Below are 21,628 nucleotides of genomic sequence, written 5' to 3'. Positions count from 1 at the left end.
GCATGGTGGTGCGTACCTGTAATGCCAGCTACTTGGGAGGCTGAGGTAGGAGAATTGCCTGAACCCAGGAGGCGGAGGTTGCGGTGAGCCGAGATCGCGCCATTGCACTCCAGTCTGGGTAACAAGAGTGAAACTCCGTCTCAAAAAATAAATAAATAAATAAATAAATAAATAAATAAATAAATAAACAAATAAGTAACAAAATCACTTAGATCTTGTGAGACCCATGAGTTATCACAATAACAGCACAGGAAAGACCCACCCCCATGAATCAATCACCTCCAATGGGTCCCTCCTACAACACTTGGGAATTATGAGAGCTATAAGATGAGATTTGGGCGGGGACACAGAGTCAAACCATGTAAGTAACATAATCAGATTTTTACATCTTAAGTATATTTTGGAGGACATTGTGATAAAGTGCAGGATTCCATAGGGGAAGACATGAACTTCAAATACACACATACATAATTCTAACAGATGGACTTGGAAATCTGATGACAGCAGCATTGGAAGGGGTGAATTTTATTAATTTAGGTCAGAAAAACATTCAGAAAGAAACAGACCTTGTGTATACACACCAGTACTGGGACCTACTGTAGTTTTTCTATAGTATGGGAGAGGGGAGAGGGAATTATTTTATATACAGCAGTTCAGCATACTCATTATAGAGTTAGCATTAAAAGTTTAATGGAAAAGCCAATTTGCCAATTTGCTGCCTATCCCTGTGAATGGCCTTGTTAATAAATAATGCATATTGTTTAATGAAAAAAAATAATAGACAAGGTAAAATATAAAACATTTAAATGGACTGTCTTTACAAAAGGTCATTGCCCTTTCCAAATATGTTTTGAGGAGTTCTTCTGCCAAGGAAAGCTATTTTTAAATGCATACTTAGCATACAATGCATACTCTAGCAGCTTAAAAGTATCTAAGCGTACTTTGATAGGAATCCAAAGTCGTTTTCAAAAATAGTTACCAAGAGTCATAACGATGGTCTGCCACTTACGTACTTATAAAGGTCTACAAATAATAGTAAAAAATAACTTCTCACAAAAAGAGATGTATTATATACTGTCCTGGTAGGACAGCAGAAAATAGTTGCCACATCAAAGGAATGTTGAGAGGAGTTGAAAAGAAATTATTTACAAAGATGTGGTCAGGGTTCAGGGAAATCAACAAAGAATGGTGAGACACACCAGTGCTAGCAACTGCAGGGTGCTCACTCTTCCACTTGAAGGGCTACAGGAAAGGAGTGATTTCCAAAGCAGCTGTAGGTGAAGAGGAGAACACCCTCTACCCTCACCCAGCAAACTGCTAGAGTGTTACTTCACTCTCCTTCCATCCTCTGCCTCTCTGCTGGTAACCCCCATTGGCCAAACCCAACAGGATGTGATTGATTGACCCACAAAGGTGAACCTACTGGAGCCAAGAACAGGATAGAGAAGAATAGAGAGTAGATTGGGAGGGCAAGGGATGTCCAGACAATTTGAAAGCATTGAGAATGGGTACACAAAATAAAAAATTCTTATCGGGCATTTTATAATTGAAATAATTCCACCTCCACTGGACATTACACACACTCACACATATACCCCGATTATTCTTATGGGCAAGATAGTTCTAAGTCTCATGTGTATTGCTTTAACTTTTACTAAAATTCAAGCCTTTAATTCTCCTAGTGCCAGTTGAAAGTTGAAGTGCCAGTTGATGTTTTACATTAGAACTCCAAGCCCAGATGTTTCATCACATGGAGAAATTATGTTACTTTCTAATACAGCACAAGGACTATACTTGCATTTGACCATTATCTTAGCTGATTGGGCTTGGAGTTGGGAAAGCAAATGGTCAAGCAACAAGTAAAAAATTCTGAAATCCCATAAATACATCTGATCATGCATCCCTGAAAGTAGCTAAATGTCTCAATGATTTAAAGTACTTGAGGCTTTAAGTGGTTCATTCAGAAGGCAAACTGAGATCATTCTGAGTCCTTTTCTCTTTTTATCATCACTTGATCACAATCCCTCTAATGAGATGAAGGGCTTCTTCTCCGTGAAATAGGGACTCAAGTATGCTTAAAGAAATTGAATTATGTTTTTTTTACAGGTGCTTCACAGATTTGCCACCTTTTATATCCCTTAGGATTTGGCTGGGGCAGGAACTCACTGGTCTTATTCACTACGAATCCCCAAGAATGAGCATAGTGCTTCCCACACAACAGATACCAAGATTTTTCTTTGACTGAGGGAATCAGTAAATTTTATTTTTAATTTTTTTGTCAGATTTTTTTCCATAGGTTATTGAGAAACTGGTGGCGTTTTGTTATATGAGTAAGTAATTTAGTGGTGATTTGTGAGATTTTGGTGCACCTGTCACCTGAGCAGTATACACTGCACCCAAGTTGTAGTCTTTTATCCCTCACCCCTTCCCACCCTTTCCCCCGAGCCCCCAAAGTCCACTGTGTCATTCTTATGTCTTTGCATCCTCATAGCTTAGCTCCCACTTATGAGTGAAACATCTGACATTTGATTTTCTATTCCTGAGTTACTTCACTTAGAATGATAGTCTTCAATCTCATCCAGATCACTGCCAATGCCATTAATTCATTCTTTTTTATGGCTGAGTAGTATTCCGTTGTATATATATACCATAATTTCTTTATCCACTCCTTGATTGATGGCCATTTGGGTTGGATCCACATTTTTGCAATTGGGAATTGTGCTGTCATAAACCTGCATATGCAACTGTCTTTTTTGTGTAATGACTTATTTTCCTCTGGGTAGATGTGGGATTGCTGGATGAAATGGTAGTTCTACTTTTAATTCTTTAGGGAAACTCCACACTGTTTTCCATAGTGGTTGTACTGGTTTACATTCCTATCAGCAATATAGAAGTGTTCCTTGTTCACCACATCCACACCAACATGTATTATTTTTTAATTTTTTGATTGTGGCCATTCTTGCAGATGTAAGGTGGTATCATATTGTGGTTTTGATTTACATTTCCCTGATCATTAGTGATGTTGAACGTTCTTTTAGTATGTTTGCTTTTTAAATAGATTAACAAATGAACTAGGCAGGCAACATGATACTAGGAAGGACATCTTACTCTAATGCAGAACTTATCCTGGCTCTAACTTTTTAGTTGTGTACTGTCTTCAGGGAGGTCACTTAAGATGTCTTGAGATTCAGTCTCTTCAGCTATAAAATAGGGGGGAAAAAACATCAAACAAAAAATCCTACATGAATTTGCCAAAACATCATGAGAAATAATATGTTTGAAACTGTTTGGGAAATGTAAGGCATTTAAAAACATACACTATTTTTGCTACCAAAATTGGTTACTGTGATAGTTAACTTTATGTGTCAACTTTACTGAACTAATAAGGGATGAATGGTGGCAGGTAAATATTATTTTTGGGGGAGTCTATGAGCGTGTTTCCAGAAGGGATTAGCATTTGAATCAGTAGAATGAGTAAAGATCACTCTCATCAACATAGGTGGGCATCATCCAATCTGTTGAGGGCCCAAAGAGAATAAAGTGCTGAGAGAAAGGCAAATTTGCTGTCTTTGTTGGAGCTGGGACATCCATCTTCTCTTGCCCTTGGGCACTGGTACTCCTGGTTCTCAGACCCTCAGACTTAAACTGGGATTTACACCATTGACTTCCATGGGCATGTAGCTTGCAGATGGCAGGTCTCAGCCTCATGATTGTATAAGCTAATTTCCATAATAAATCACATATACATATAGTGGCTGGGAGGATACATGCTTGTCACAGAGCTCTAGCCACTCCTGTCCTTTACACATTTCTCTAGCTGCTTGCATTGCTGTCTTCCTGTTGTTAGGGGATCCAGTAATTCCTTCTCATGCCCTTCACTCTCCTTGGGATCCCTGGACCTGCTCAGCATTGTTCACTCATCTTCCAGTCCCGTGTCTGGCTATGATTCTGAATTCAACAACCTGAGCAGTAACAGCGGCACCTAATCCACTTCAGAATCAAGAAGGACTTGTTGGCTGAGGAAAGTTTTAAACAGTGTTGAAAGTGCAGTTGGCTTCTCTCGACTGCTTCTTAGAAAGTGTGAGAAGAAAGAAATGACTTACAGAATAAGTATTAATCAAAAGGAAGCAAAACTTAAAAGATTTAGACAATTCTCAGCCTATCTATATTAGAAAAAAAGAGAAAGGCTATATGGAAGAGAACATGAAGGGTGTGCCCACATTTGATGAGGAAATTAGCATGGATGAGCTGTCTCAATGGGAGCCAGGTGCTATTATTCATCAGGAAAATGGGGAGATTAGTCAGTCACCTAAATAGACATCCAAATAAGATGTATTGTACACTCTATTGTCCAATACAAAGGGAGAATGACCGCAAAGACATTTTGAAGAACATCAAAGTTACACTTTCAATCACAGGGCAAGAATTGAAACACCTAGGGAGCAGAGCAATTTCAAATGAGGAGCCACTACTCTTCAGCACATCATATTATGGGCTTCCTCCCCGCAAACTCCATAACCATGCTCCTTAGTCACTCCAGGTATGAGTCTCAAAGCTATAGAGGCATGGCTGCCTCCACCTAGAGTTCAAATTATGCCCCAAGAGCCACAGAACCCAGGCAGAAGGCTGCCCTATAGGGAAAAGCCATTGCAAGGAGCCCCAGTGAGGACAATGCCCAGCAAAGCCATGGGAGTAGGACTACCCAGGGTCATGAGCATGGAGCTGCAACCACAGTGGGTCCTGAAGACAGGACCACTGCCCCAGTGGTTCTGGAGTGCAGAGCATCAAGCCCAAGAAAATTGTCCTCAAGACTTAAGGTTTGGCTTGATGTGATAATTCATGCCTGTAATCCCACCACCTTAGGAAGCCAAGGTGGGAGAATAACTTGAGGCCAGAAGTTCAAGACCAGCCTGGACAATATAGCAAGACCTTATCTCTACAAAAATGTAAGCGTTAGCTAGGGTGTGGTGTCATGTATCTGTAGTCCTAGCTACTCAGATTTTATTTTTCATATTAAGTCTCTGATATACAGTGTCAATTTTATACTTATAGTACATCTGTAATAGTCACATTTCAAGTGTGGTTAGTGATTACTGTATTGGACAGGGTGGTTCTGTAATGAAGACATATAAAAATGTGTTAATATATACAATTTCAAATAAGGCAGGAGGGTCACTTGAGCCTAGAAATTTGAGATTACAGTGAGCTATGATGGTACCACGTCATCCAGCCTCGGTGATAGAGTGAGACCTGTTTCTAAAAAAAATTTTTAATTGAAAAGACTCAAGGTTTAATGTTGTTTGTTCTCCCACCATTATATTTTGGAAGCACATAATATGTTTGATTTCACAGACGCACAGCCAAAGAGCAATATGATTCAGAATGAATCATACCTTGAGTCTCACTCATATCTAATTTAGATGATATTTAGATAAGACTTTGGATTTTAAACATTTAAGTTGATGCTAGAATGAGATACAACTTTGGGGGCTACTGATATGCACTGAATGTATCTTGTGTATGAGAAAGACATGAATTTGGGGGAACAAGAGCAGAATGGAATGGACTGAATGTTTATGTCCCCCCATAATTTCATATATTAAACTTCTAGCCAATTAGGTGAGGATATTAAAAAGTAGAGCCTTTGCTAAGTGATTAGGACATAAGGGCAAAACCTTCATGGATGGGATTATTAAAAAAAACTCCAGAGATGTCCCTCACCCTTTCTGCCATGTGAAGTTATAGGGAAATAATAACCATCTAGAAAGTGGGCCACTGAATCTGCCAGTGCCTTGATCTTGGACTTCCAAGCCTCCAGAACTGTGAGAAATAAATTTCTGTTGTTTATGCATTACCCTGTTTTATGTAATCTTTGTTATAGCAGCCAGCACAGACCAAGTCAGTTACTAAACAAACAACAAAGAAAGGGACTCCATTTAATACATATTTTAAAGTGCTAGTGAAAATGTTATTTCCTCTATAGAGAACACAATACAAACAAGATTCTGTGACAGTCTATGCCCAGAATGATTTTACATCTGAATCTTATTCCCAAAACAAATTTCTTATATCTATTAAAATTAACAGTGCACACCTTTTATTGAGCAACTCCTCTTCTGGGACTGTGCATTTCTTAGAAGTAAATATTTATTAGGATAATATTTTAGCAATGCTTATAATGACAATAGCAACTAGGAACAACATGAATGTATATTAGCAAGCTATATATTAAAAAAATTATAATGTATCTGCACTTCAGAACTAAACTGCCCAATACAGTTGTCACTAGTCACATCTGAAATGTGGCTATCTCAGATGTGCTGGAAGTGTAAACTCTATACTGAATATTAGAGATTATGGTAAAAAATAACTGTGCAAAATATTTCAATAATGTTTTATATTAAATACATGAGGAAATGATATGTTCAAGTTAAATAAAACATAAACCATAAAAATTATTTATTCCTATTTCTTTTACTTTTAAAAACTGTGGCCATTAGAAAAATCAGACTTACATTTGTGGTTTGCATTGTATTTCCAATGGACAGTGCAAGTGTTGACTGGGAATTGGCAAACTTTTTCTATAAAGAGCTGGAAGGGAAATATTTTAGGTTTTGCAAGGTTCCTGTTGAAACCACTCGAATGAGTTGAGAAAATATGTAAAAAGATGAACATGACTGTGGCCCAATAAGACTTTTTGTGTGGACACTGTGATTTCAATTTAATATAACTTTCACATCAAGAAATACTATTCCTCTCATTTTTCCCTAGTCATTCAAAAATGTAAACACCATTCTTAGCTCATAAACCATATAAAAATAGGATAAATTTAGCCCATAAGCCATAGTTTGCTAACCCCTGCTATAAATTATCAGAGTTACTTTAAAACTAATTAGACCTATCTGTACTATACATACTTTCTCTAAACAATATATTGCAGAGTAGTATGTAGAGCATGATTTCACATTTTCCAAAAAAGATGAAATTATTTTGTTTATATGTTTACCTAATTCTATATTACCAAAGGATTATGGAAGGACACACACCAAACTGTTTATCTAATCTGTTACCATTGGGTATAAGATTGGAGACAAAAAAGGAAACCCTGTAGCTTTCGCTTTTATGTCTAAGGGTTTCCTGGATCACAGCAACTACATATGACTCATAATATTTTGATAAAATAAAGCGTACATAAATTTCAAGAAAAAGCTTTATCATATACACATCAAGACTCTATCATTGAATTGTTGATATTATTGTGTATTTCATTTGAATATGTTTTCTGTTGATCATAACTATAAAAACTAAGGAGAGGCCGGGTATGGTGGCTTATGCCTATAATCTCAGCACTTTGGGAAGCCAAGGCAGGTAGATCATGAGGTCAAGAGATCGAGACCATCCTGGCCAACATAATGAAATCCCATCTCTACTAAAAATACAAAAATTAGCCGGGCATTGTAGTGTGCACATATAGTCCTGGCTATTTGGGAGGCTGAGGTAGGAGAATAGCCTGAACTCAGGAGGTGGAGTTTGCAGTGAGCCAAGATCACACCACTGCGCTTCAGCTTGGTGACAGAGCAAGACTCCATCTCAAAAAATAATAATTATTATTATTACTAAGGAGAAAAACTTACATCACAACAAAACTTCAATGACATAAAATGCCTTAAATTAAAAATATTGTTGCCCTTCAAATTCTACACTTTGCATTAGTAAATATAAATAGTTAAACCTTATGTGGGCTCTTGATGAAATACAGTATTCTCTTAAGCTATTTTTATTTCAGAAAATCCCTAATAGATGTCTTCATTTTCAGTTTACACAAGCTATTTATTACTGCATGGCAAATTACTACCCAAAATTTAAAGCCCTGAAACAAAAAGTAAACATTTACTATCTCACACAGTTTCTGTACATCAAGAATTCAGGAGCAGTTAAGCTGTTGGTTCTGGCTTGCAGTCTCAAGAGGCGCAGACAAGCTGTCAGCCAGGGCTGCAATCATTTGAAGGCTTGACTGGGGCCAGAGGATTCATTTCCAAGTAGTTCACTCAGATGGCTATTGGCAAAGGCCTCAGTTCCTTGACACATGGACCCCTCCATAGATCCACTCAATGTACTCATGCCATAGCAGCTGGCTTCCCCCAGGATGAGAGTACAAAAGAGAAGAAGGTAGAAGCAAGCTATAATGCCTTTCATAGCCTAGCCTTGGGAGTCACACATCCACAATAACTTGTTGGTGAATGGCTCAGTTCTATTGGGTGTGGGAGGGGACTACACAAGGGTGTGAATACCAGCAAGTAAGAATTACTGGACACCATCTTGGAGGCTGACTACTACACACGTTGCCCAAACATATTCACCAAGATAGCTATGGGTATGGCCTTAAATATAACAAGTAACCATGTTTTACAAATAAAAATTTGGTTAAAACATTTCAATTTTGTGTGGAGACGTATTGCAGGAAAAAACCTTTACATTATATTGAAAGTATATTTAAACTGTGACTTAACTACAACAACTGACAAATAAGTGCAAAACAAACAAACAAAACACTTAGAGAACCCAGGGTATTTTCCAAAAGCAAATTATGTAGCTGCATAAGCCACATGCTCAAGTGATTTAAATACAAGTAGGGAGGCATTAGATGGAGAAAAATTGTATAATTGTATTGTAAAAATGAACTGCTTTAGCTTATTAGTTTCTTGACAAAGTGTATGCTTAACATAGAAAGTACAGAATTTCATTTGGTAAAATATAAAGTTATTATGTAACATAGAGAATATAGTTTTGGAAAAGGAATTGTTATGTATGGAAAAAAGACTAGAAGGATATGCACTGATATTAACAGTGGGTATCTCTGGATATTTAGATTGAACAGAATTGCTTTTCTTTGGCTTATGTGGGTTTTTTTGTTTTTTTGAGACAGAGTTTCGCTCTTGTTACCCGGGCTGGAATGCAATGGCGCAATCTCGGCTCACCGCAACCTCCGCCTCCTGGGTTCAGGCAATTCTCCTGCCTCAGCCTCCTGAGTACCTGGGATTACAGGCACACGCCACCATGCCCAGTTAATTTTTTGTATTTTTTTTTTTTTTTCAGTAGAGACGGGGTTTCCCCATGTTGACCAGGATGGTCTCAATCTCTTGACCTCGTGATCCACCAGCCTCGGCCTCCCAAAGTGCTGGCTTATGTGTTTTTATCTTTGATGTCCACAAAAAAACATGCATCAATCACTTTAATGAGAAAAAGACTAATGCAGAAATGCCTATTGTCTGTTTTTTCTGGCTTGCATTAAGGTATTTCTGTTCCCTAAATTGACGTTTGAAGAATTTTATTTGAGATTCATAAGTCATTCTTACAAACCCAAAAGAATAAGTTACCCATTCTAATGTTTATTCCTGAGGCAATAAGAAGCTAATTGTGAATAGGTGAAATAAGAGATAAATTTCATTTACATTAACTTACTTTTATGCTCAACAAGGTCAAAGGTACAGATTTTGTCACTTTCTGGTCCATAAAATATAGATTGCTATTTTCAAAGTACATCAACAGTGGTAATAGCTATCCCATTAGTCAGTCATATAATCTCATGAAATATTGACATGATAAAACAATGCAACTGAGAAAGAACCAATAGAGTACACGTTTTATTGACAAATAAATGCACAGGCTTAAATTGTCTCTCACCACTTTTATACCTGATTGACATGTTATCAGAAAAATAAAGATTTAAGCTGGCCAAGATCAATGATTTCAAAATGATTCTTCAGTGCAGATAAAAATACAAATTCAATTCAATTCTAATTCATATTTGGGTTCATGCCACTTTGACAGTTACATTTTATGGCAAAATGTACTTTAATTTTATTCAAACCTTTTTCCAGTTTTTCTTCGAGATTCACTTTTTAATTTATGATACTTCCTTGCCCAATTCAAGCTTCATTCACTTTTAGATACTTTGGAAAGATAAATAACTGACACACACTGCCATTCATGAGTAATGTACCACTTGTATTCTAAGAAAATAAAATAGGTGGCCAAAGAGATATATTTGTTTTAGAAATAAATATGTATCATATGTATAAGTAATAAAATAACAAAGAATTAGAAATATGTCATAAAAATGCTTTTCTATTTTACTGAGATTAAATTACATACTGTAATATATTGTTAGGTCATATACATTTAAAGAATGAAATACCTTAGTTGTGTCTTATGCTGAATATAACTATGTTTGTATGTAAAGCATGCGAGTTAAGTCATATGTTTACACCTTATTCATTTGCTAGTTTCATTAGATATCCATCGGGAAATATTTTATTTGGTTGGCAAATATTGTATGATTCCAACTGTAGTCAACAAAAATACCTGAAATGCAAGGATACCTCCATGTAGTAAGTACTTAAAACTTTTCTACAATTTGTAGGTCATAATGAGTACTTTTTATTTAAAAAAAATAAAACGGTAAAAATAGTCATTTATTGAGTACTTTCTATGTAGCAGGCACACACCTATTCACATACATCATTTCATTAATGATTGTTTTCTTTTCTTTTTTTTTTTTTTTTTTGAGATGGAGTCTTGCCTGTTGTCCAGGCTGGAATGCCATGGCATGATCTCATCTCAGCTCTCTGCAACTTCCGCCTCCTGGGTTCAAACGATTCTCCTGCATCAGCCTCCTGAGTAGCTGGGATTCCAGATGCCCACCACCAACCCAGCTAATTTTTTTTTTTGTCTTTTTAGTAGAGACAGGGTTTCACCATGTTGGGCAGGCTGGTCTCAAACTCCTGACCTCGTGATCTGCCAACCTCAGCCTCCCAAAGTGCTGGGATTATAGGTGTAGCCACTGTGCCCGACCCATTTCATTTAATCTTACAACCACCTAGCAAGGTCGAAAATATTATCTTCACTTTACAGCTGAGGAACCTCACCTTGGTCTGAACCCAAAGCCTAGATTCTTACCTGCTAGGTAATCTTTACCTCATAAAATTAATTAACATGTGGATTATATATTTATGACTGAGTAAATAAAAAAAACAACTGTTTTTCCTCTTTTTATTCACATTCACCCAGTACACATCAATTCTTTGACAGACACCAACTGCCTAAAACTTAACTCAGTTGTGCCCTATGATTTAAGTCAATTTTGACACTATCTATGTGGAAATGGCATCAGACCCCACAGGTTAAGAGCTCAGTCCCGGAAGACTGCCCGCCCTTCAGATACCAGTCACAAGCCCCAGAACGTGACCTGTGCTTCTAACTGGCCAGCTATAAATTGAAGGGTCCTATAACCTCCCCTTGGGTTCAGTCATTTGTCATTTGAACTCCAGGAAATATGTTACTTACATTTATGATCTATTATAAAAGGATAAGGATGCAACTCAGAAACAGCCTAACAGAAGAAATGCTTAGGGCGAGACATGGAGGACAGGGTGGAGTGTCCATGCCTTTTCCGGCAGGTCATCCTGCATGTGTTCAGCAGCTTGGAAGATCTCTGAACCCTGTCCTTTTGGGTTTTTATGAAGGCTTCCTTACACAGCCTTGATTGATTAAATTATTAGCCATTGGTCATCAACTCAACCTTCAGTCAGGAAATGGGGCTGAGAGTTACAACTCTCTAATCACAAGATTGGTTCCCCTAGAAATCAGCCCCCACCCTGAGACTACCTAGGGGCTACCAGCCATCAGTCTTCTCACTAGCATGTAAAAAGACATTATCACTTCAGAGATTCCAGGGGTTTTAGAAGCTGTGTGACAGAAAATGGGTATTGCAAGGATATATTTCTTATCATATCATATTATAATCACAATATCACAGTGCCCTATATACTTGTTTCTCTCAGTTATTCAAGGTAAGACCATTAACAGACACCATTCACTTGGTAGCAAATGCTCATGTCAGAGTCAGAGATGAGAATGTACATTTGCCTTTATAAGACCTGCCTTACAAAGCTCATCTTTAAAGAAATTTCTAACATTGCACATTGTCAACTGAAGAATGACAAGGTTCATAAATTGTTGGGTTTTGTTGTTGTTTGTCTTTTTAGAAACAGGTTCTCACCATGTTGCCCAGGCTGATCTTGAACTCCTGAGCTCAAGAGATCCACCTGCCTCAGCCTCCCAAAGGACTGGGATTTTAGGCATGAACCACTGCACCCAGCCCAAGGTTAACACATTTGGAAAGGAGTGTTTTATTTACCATAAAGGGTTGTAGCCTGCAGAGGGCCATTCTGACAGGCTGGAAAATGTACCCTCCTGCCAGAAGCCAAGAAGAGGCACCTTGAGGTTGGGAAGACTATGACAAGGATATATGATGAAAGGTGTGGCCAAATATACATACCCAACAGGTTACAGGAGGAGCTGTGAACATTCGTGAAGGGGAGGCATGGGCATATGCAGTAGGCTAACATGTACACAACATGTATCTCATGTTCACTTTGGGATGGAGACTTAACATGTAAACATATTACAATTAGGCTCTATACATCCAAATGTGAAGCAGAGGACACATACACCCTCTTCAAAGACTGTCCAGAACCACCCCATGGTCAACGGTCTCTTAACAGGAAGAAATGCTGGTCGGCTGCTATGTTGAAGTCACAAAAGGGAGGGATATTAGCAGCACCAGGCAGCTAATATCAGTGGAGGACCCAGTCTTTCAAAAGGACTGGTTTTGTTTAACCCTTAGGGAAGAAAGCCTAATGTTGGTTAGGGAGGGTGCGTATATAATGAGGTGTGTCTGACTTCCCACCCTGCCATGGCTAAACACTCAGTTTTTGAGGTTTCTCTGGGGTCCCCTGGGCCAAGAGGGGGTCCTTTCAGTCATTTCAGGAGCTCAGAATTTTATTTTTATTTCTCATTATCACCTCTTATTTATTTTCTAGATCTGATTATAAGGAGACTACTTGTAAGCATGGTCAAGAATTGCAAATCCTGACCACACATAGCATCTCAAGACTGTAATTCCAAAACTTTGGGAGGCTGAGATGGGTGGATCAATTGGGCTCAGGAGTTCAAGAGCAGCAATTTAGCGTGACCCTGTCTCTACTGAAAAATCAAAAACTTAGCTGGGTGTCGTGGGGCATGCCTATAGTCCCAGCTCCTCAGGAGGCTGAGGTGGGAAAATCATTTGAGTTCAGGAGGTTGAGGCTGCAATGAACCACAATCATGCCACTGCACTCTAGCAACAGAGCGAGACCCTCTTTCTATTTTAATAGATTGCAAATTCTATTACCTTGCATTACCCAAACTCTGTTCTTCCTGTTCATGATTGGAATAAGATAAATAAAGAAGGAAATAATGAACATGAAGATAACTTCCCAGTATTCACCCTGCCCCAGACAACTGGCCGAGCCAATCATGGTCATTTCATAGGCTAATAAAGAAGAATTTTCAGCTAACAATAAGATAGCAAGGAAAACCTCATGGGGTGGGGGGTTGCTTCTAAGCAAACTTCCTACTCCTACGAGAGAATCACAGAAGCCTCTTGTTCTCGACATAATTGCGACTATATAGGAAACTCGCAACTTTCAAAAGCATCCTGCTTTTAGATTGAAATAATGCTATCCTGAGAATGCTCTATGAAATCAGAGTCTGAGTTCCTCAATGATATCACTAAGCCATTTAGAATACCAGATTTAAAGCTTGCCCAGTCTGGGCTCTGTTAAGTGAGATAATACATCTTCTATTTTTAAAACTGGCTTGAGTCAAGTTTCTGCTACTTGCAGTCAAAAGCACCCTACTTTATACCAGTGGTAACCAAACAATGGTTACATACTTATTTGGGCATTCAAGATCATTCTTAACTGACCAGAGTTTCATTTAATATAGTTGAGTAATAAACTATCCCAAAACATAGTGGCATAAAACAATCAGTAATTGTACTACAGATTCTGTAAGTCAGGAACTTGGACAGAACACAGAGAGAATATCATGTCTATGCTCCATGATATCTGAGGCCTGAGATCGGGGCCTTAAAATCTTGTAAGTCTTTAGAGTCCTTGAAGACTGAGGGCTTGATCTCATCTAAAAGTTCATCCACTCACACCGTTTTGTTAGCTATTGGCTGAGAATCTAGTTGAAGCTATTGGCTAGAACATGTACTTCTGGCTTCCTCAAAACATGATAACTGGGTTCCACAGGTGTGCATCCCAAGAGGGAGTGGGGGCCAAGCAAAGCCACATCACCTTTGATGTACTAACTTCAGAAGTCACCCAGTGTTACCTCCATTACATTCTATAGCTCAGGACAGTTACCAAGATACATCCAGTTTCAAGCAGAGGGAACAAAGAAATGTCATTATCACGTTGTAAGAATAGCATGCAGCATGGGATGTATATTTGTATGGCCAACTTTGGAAATGCCATCTGCCACAGTTTGCTTCTGGCCACAATAATTCACAACCCTAGCACATGCAAAATATACCATTCCTCTCTTGAAACCTTCAAGTCTTATTGCAGAATCAGCTCAAAGTCCACTATCTTGTCACCACAGCCAGCTCAGGTCCAGGTACATATGTGGCTCCTCAGTTGCAATTATTTGACTTATAGCTGCTCAACTATATTCCTCTCCATCATAAGACTGTTAATCAATGAGACAAGTTATATATTCTGGAAACCAATATTCAATGGTGGGACAGGCATAGACTTGCTGCTAAGAACAGCCCTATTCATAAAGGGGGGCATGGGAGACAGACTGTCATCACTGTTTCACCACAGTTCGAAAATTCAAACAGGTGTATATTGCCATTCCATTGATTAGAGGGGCTGTTACCAGACACACACACACACGCACACGCACACGCACACACACACACACAAAGGGTTACTCTCTGACATAACGGATGTGTCAATTTGCACAAGTATAGTAATCATTTCAGTATGTATATAAAGTATATTGAAACATCATGTTGTACAGCTTAAATATATAACATTAAATAAATAATGTTTTAAAGTAAAATAAATAAAGTCTAACCATTTTCAAAGTGAGAGAACAAAGACCCCATCTCTTGATGGAACAGTGTCCACATCATATTTTAAAAAGAGAATGTGGGATGGAATATATAGCTATAGATATAGATTCATTCATTATGGAAAATACAATCTGCTGCAACTAGCTCAGAGATATGTTTAATTAGGGTTAGCTTCATATCTATAATCTATAAGCAGTCCCAGGATCATTGAATAAAATGTACATGCTGGATGAGAAGTCTGAGTCTGACTACCAGCTGGATCATCACGAATAAGATTCAATCCTTTTGTAGGCCTCATTACTCTTATTTATGAAAGATATAGTTAAAATAGGCCATCCCTAATGTTTCCATGTCAAAAGTATACCATCACTCATTCATTTTAAAAGATGCTCAAATCTTTTCCATCAATTGCTGTTTATCTGATGTTTACTGACTTTTGCTTAAACATCAGTGTCCTCATCTGGGAAATGAGTACAACCATAACAACGTTTATCTTTTAAGGTTTGTTATGAAATGAAATAATATATGTCAAAAAGCTTATAGTAAAATCTGAAACACAGTAATTACTTAATAAATGTTGTCCATTATCTAACAGAAAATTCAATCACATTTGACAACCACACTAGTTTGACCACTTGGAAAGCGTATCAGTTACAAAAGAAGTTACTTTTATCAAAATGTTAAATCAGTAGATATAGACACAGACCAGATACACATAATCCCAGTCTCAAACATGAAAAAAATCTCTCTTTTCTGTTATTTTTAATAGAAAATATTTATTGGTACCAGACTGGATTTTAAAGATTTATATGCATTTGATACTTACATAAACCTTATAAGGCAGTTTTTAGAATTGAAAATTACTATATTTGCCTACCTTGTGAAATATTACTTTCTACACTGCTATAAATTCTCTACATTTTTAATACTTTTCACTTTCCTGCACTTCCAGATATACCAGGCAAAAATGTTTAAGGGAGATACTGAGGGTTATTAATAGATATCATTAGTAATAAACCATAATGTTAATTTCATGCTGCAAATGCTTCTTATCTTGCTTCTAATTGAAAAGAATTCCTTGTCTGGACCTCTCAGCCTCATGTCACCCCCAAAGCATAGCCTAGCATTGGTTCCCTTTCTTAAAGAGTTAGACAATAAAAAGATGACTAGGAAAGGGCAACCTTTCAAATAAGAGTTTCTAAAATAAGAGAAAAAAATTCCTGAAAGAGGAGAGATAGGGAAATCTCCCCTAATCATATAATATCTTTATTCCAATCATGGGAGTCCCTATTTCAATCACTGTCTTTTGAATTATCAGGCTACCTTTTAAAATATAAAATGGTTTAAAATATTAAACTGAATTTTTGCCCTTTGACTTTTCAGAGCTAATATTTGTTGGGAATCTCCAAGAAGGGTCTATGAAGTATATATTTAACCTTGAAACTCATTTTTATTTTTCTTGTTGGAATAGTATTCATTGGAATATTCAGGAACTGTCATGGTGAACTTAGTAATATACACATTCTTGGCAGCTATTCAGATGGAGAAATGGTAGTTTGGGTTCAGGAAGGGAGTAAGGGAAACTGAGGCACTTCTTGAGTAGACAGTCTTAGATGGAGTGACATACTGCAGCACTCCAAATATCAGAATCAGCAGTAAGGCAAGAATGCCAGAAAAATGGGGACAGGAATAAGGATGCTCCCCTAGAGACATTTAAATCACTTTACAATATTTCCTTTGATCCTACAAACTTCTGTGGACTATTCCTTTCATTCAACATGTAAACCATAAACTGCCTGATCCAGGGACCTTATCATGCTGGTCCTTCCTAATCCTTGTACTTCAGAGTATGAACTATCATCTATAAAATGTGGGACATGGCCGGGCATGGTGGCTTATGCTGTAATCCCAGCAATTTGAGAGGCCAAGGCAGGTGGATTACTTAAGGTCAGGAGATAGAGACCAGCCTGGCCAACATGGTGAAACCTCATCTCTACTAAATATACAAAAATTAGCCAGGCATGGCAGCGCATGCCTGTAGTCCCAACTACTTGGGAGGCCGAGGTACAAGAATAGCTTTAACCCAGGAGGCAGAGGTTGCAGTGAGCCAAGATTGCACCACTGCACTCCAGCCTGGGCAACAGAGCAAGACTTTGTCTCAAAAACATAAAATAAAATGTGGGGCATGGACTAATTTAGTTATGGTAAACTAAACTGGTGAACCTGGTGGACCAAACTGCAGAATCATTCTACTTGCTGATGCTGATCAATTCCAGTAGCTTCCATCTATTTTTATTGACAAAAAAATTTTTGGAGACATGGGATCCTATTTCTCATTGGTAATATGATAGTAAACAGAACTATGATCAACTTCCCTGGTCTGCCTAGAGTTTAGGTGTGGAGAACGAAAACATATGGCCTCTTGTCTGCCATCCAGCACCAGGGACTCATTAAGTTCTGACAGTTTATGATCCTGACCCTGATAAGCAACCCATGGGCTGCTGTTTGCTGGAGATTGTACCACTGTCTTCCCTAGAAAGAATAATGTAATAAGAGGAGGCTGAAAGTTGAAAATAATAATAGTGATGATAAAGTATGGGTATAAACATCATATTCCTCCTTTTGGAATAAAAATAAATGACACCTTATATCATTATTTGGGAAGCTTTGGATTAAGTACCAACTCCTCACAAACAAAGAAGCCCATACTCTTAAGTGGTACAGCCTTTGTCATAATTTAAAACATTCATCCACATAAGTATAATATATGCTATCCATCTTGGACAGTTCAAAATATTCCACTTAATTTTATTGATTAAAAACTCAATTTCCGCTAGGCACAGTAGCTAACTCCTATAAATCCCAGCATTTTGGGAAGCTGAAGCAAGCGGAACAGGTGAAGTCAGGAGTTCGAGACCAGCCTGGCCAACACGATAAAACCCATCTCTATTAAAAATACAAAAATTAGCCTGTGTAGTGGTGCATATTTGTAATCCCGGCTACTTAGGAGGCTGAGACAGGAGGATCACTTGAACCCAGGAGGTGGAGGTTGCAATGAGCAGAGACTATGCCACTGCACCACTCCAGCCTGGGTAACAGAGTGAAATTAAAACAAAACAAAAAACCAAAAAAAACCCCTAACTTTTTAGCCTTGCCCAGCTTTTCACAATTAAACAGCGAGTCCCACACATCTCTGGGCCAATTTTTGTTTGAAAATGGCAGCTCCCAAGCAGCAACTAATGACATCAAGGGCATGTACGAGCTCCTCCTCACTTTCCCCACCTTGGGACAACTGAATCCTTCTGGTGAGGCACCTGCCAGCTAAGCTGACCGCTGAGGAGAAAGAGGACTTGCTGAAGTACTTTTGGGTGCAGCTGGTGCATGTCCTGTCAGATAAGGGGCAACTGAAACATGCAGCTTTTGCCACATTCTCTAATGAAAAAGCAGCTATAAAGCATTCACAAGACTACATCAGCTGAAACTTTTGGGTCATACTTTAGTCCTTGAATTTGCAAAAAAAGCAAGATTGAGTTCACTCCCCATGTCCAACTTCAGGCTCTGAAAAAAAAAATGTCTGATTACCCTATAGAAGACGATAAAGAAAAGAAAGAACTTGGTTATTCAACAGTAAAAAATTGAATTGCACCAAACTATGGGCTGACTTTTCCTTTAAATTCATGCCTCAAGTTTATGTACCCACCACCTTCCAGCACAATCCTAGCAAATGTAGTGAATGCTTTGGCAAGTGTGCCTAAGTTCTCTGTTCAGGTCCTTCATCTTATGAATAAAATGAATTTGCCCACACCTTTTGGACCAATTACTGTGCGACTTTTCATGTTTGAAGACTGTATGGCATTGCATGCACCTCTCCCACCCACATCTCCTCAGCCACCTGAGGAATCTCCTTTGCCAGATGAGGATGAGGAGTTATCTAGTGAAGAATCAGAATATGAAAGCAGTGATGATGACGACTGACAGAGAATGAAAAAACTATTGGAGTTAGCAAATCTTCAGCCCAAAAGACCCCAAACAACAAAGCAGTGCTATATGAGGAAAAAAAGAGAAAAATAAAGGATGTGTTGAATACACCTTCATGTCCTTCACACAGCAGTTTATATCCAGTGCTGCTACCTTCAGATGTATTTGACCAATCTCAACCTGTAGGTAATAAAAGAATTGAATTCCATATATCTACTTACATGCCAGCTGCATTTAAGAAAGATTTAGAGAAGGAACAAAATTGTGAGGGAAAAAAAATCATGATTTACCTGCTACTGAAGTTGATGGATCCAATATAGGATTTGGAAAAATCTTCCCCTAACCTAATTTGAACATCACAGAGGAGATTAAAGAAGACTCTGATAAAATGCCACTGGAATGTATTTCTAGAAGGGAATTGGAAAAGGGCAGAATTTCTAGGGAAGAAATGGAAACTCAGTTTTCAGAAGTTATGAACTTGGTGAACCAAACTGTAGAATTTATGTAAGGAATTTAGCTAAGTGTGTTCAAGAAAAAGACCTTAAGTATATTTTTGGAAGATATGTTGACTTTTCATCAGAAACACAGCAGATTATGTTTGATATATGTTTGATGAAAGAAGGTCGTATGAATGGACAAGCTTTCATTGGACTTCCTAATGAAAAAGCAGCAGCAAAAGCCTTAAAGGAAGCTGATGGATACGTGTTTTTGGAAAACCCATGGTGGTTCAGTTTGCTCGATCTGCTAGACCAAAACAAGTTCCTAAGGAAGGAAAATAAAAGTGTTAAAAATTAATAAAATAAAGGTTTCTTTTAAATCTTGTGTCTTTCAAGTGCTTTCCAACTTTGAGGGGAAGAAATTGACCACTTGGTCTATGGATCTGTGCATAACAGCTTTGAAGGGGTATTTTAAAATTAAATCTATATGCCTTTAAATCAGTGTATTGGAACTATATTACATGTATTTTAGTTACTTTCCTCAAATATAGTAAATTATTTTCTTTCTAATAAAAAAGTGAGTCCATATAACAAAGAAATTCTTCAAATGTTTATATTTAAAAATTGTATGAAATTCTCTTTTAATCAGTACTTTCTTATGGTAAAATGCACATGCAACATGTCTACTATACTTGCCGTTAGGCGAATTTCATGGTTCAATTGGACTCTCAATTTAGGCAGGTACAGTATTTTAAGTCCAGTAATGAAGGAATGCTTACATGTCAGGTAAAATGTTATCAACTAACATTAGGACACTTGGAAATTTTTTGTATATGTGATTCCATAGTACCTAATTACTGGACAAGCTTTTAAAAAATATACATTTCTCCTCCAAAGATAAAAACCTATAATTAGTCACACCTGTGACGCATAGGTTTATTTATCAGTTCCTTTGGTAGTTATTTATAGAATACCTACTCTGAGCCAAGTACTCTGATAGAAGGTTGAAGAGAAACATATTCATTAACTTCCCTCATGAATCTAATAAGTTTTGTGAAGTAGGCTCTGTGCTATGTGCTAGAGATACAGAAATGGATAAGACAAAGTAAAGCCTGGGAGAAAATCAAATAATCACAGTGACCAATCCAAGAGGCAAGAGAATGTTCAGGAAATAAGACCAGGAGAGATTATTATTTTCCCAGGGTACCCAGTTAGTCATCGAGGAAGCTGGACCTAGAATCTTCCTCCCGGGCATCCTCCCATCCTGTTCAGAGGTGACAACTTTGAAAATGGCTCTCACTCCCTGCATTCCACTATGATACTTGCTGCACTGGATGCTGATTTATCCTCAAGCATGATGATTCCATTTCATTCTGATACCTTAAAATGATTCTGGAAAGTGAATCCTCAGGGGCCCTCCAAAAGCCTGAAGCCTTTACCTTCCTGTACTCTCCCTGCCCCCCGCACATCTGTACATCTCTGAGAGGGGATCTACTCTTACCTACTAACTTGAAGACACCTTAAAGGCTTTCTACTCCCTGGCTCAGTTCCCTGCCCAGGTGACATGTGAGCAGTGAGAAAGCCACGGAAGCTATTCCCAGAACACTGGTTTCCAAGCCTGGCTGAACACCTTAATCACCTGGTCAGGGCTGCGGGAGGGAGGGAGTATGCTTTAAATCAGCTTACCAGGTGGCTCATGAGTGTAATACCAGCACTCTGGGAAGCTGAGGCAAGTAGATCACTTGAGCTCAGGAGTTCAAGACCAGCCTGGTCAACATGGCAATACCTCATCTTTACGAAGATACAAAAATTAGCCAGGAGTGGTGGCAGGCATCTGTAATCCCAGCTGCTTGGGAGACTGAGGCACAAGAATCGCTTGAGCTTGGGAGGCAGAGGTTGCAGTGAGCCGAGATCATACTACTCCACTCCGCTCTAGGCAGCAGAATGAGACTCCATCTCAAAAAAACGCAAAACAAAACAAACTAGCTTACCAGCAAGGCATGATCCAGTATAGAGGTTACCAAAGTATGTCCCCAGTCCAGCAGCATCGGTAGAATCTTTGAACTTGGTAGAAATGCAGAGTCTTGGGCCCCCTCCCCAACCCCACTGAATGAGAAGTCTGCAGATGGCCCAGTCATCTGTGCTCTCACAAGCCCTGGGAATGGTTCTGGGGCTGTAGCCATTTCTCCGGAGTTATAAGGTAAGGGCTGGGGACTGTTGGTAAGTATTTCAGGTAATTCTG

At 38.4% G+C, this 21,628-nt stretch overlaps 1 long non-coding RNA gene and 1 pseudogene across 1 annotated transcript in view; one reads left to right on the top strand and one right to left on the bottom strand.

Moving 5' to 3' along the window:
* Window positions 1-21,628, bottom strand: part of LOC108588458 (uncharacterized) — a 182,147-nt gene that overhangs the window by 26,678 nt on the left and 133,841 nt on the right. Inside the window, exons 7-8 of the long non-coding RNA XR_013527426.1 lie at window positions 6,512-6,581; window positions 5,480-5,481 (exon numbers count right to left, since the gene is read on the bottom strand). This is a non-coding gene — a long non-coding RNA (uncharacterized LOC108588458). The remainder of the gene's footprint in view (window positions 1-5,479; window positions 5,482-6,511; window positions 6,582-21,628) is intronic.
* On the top strand, window positions 18,187-19,737 carry LOC100394200 (RNA-binding region-containing protein 3 pseudogene; annotated as a pseudogene).

Source organism: Callithrix jacchus, chromosome 15 (assembly GCF_049354715.1).
Source record: "Callithrix jacchus isolate 240 chromosome 15, calJac240_pri, whole genome shotgun sequence".
In the NCBI taxonomy this organism is placed as follows: Eukaryota; Metazoa; Chordata; class Mammalia; order Primates; family Cebidae; genus Callithrix; species Callithrix jacchus.
Note: the sequence above shows the minus strand (reverse complement) of the source record. Positions and strands in the feature narration are given on the sequence as shown.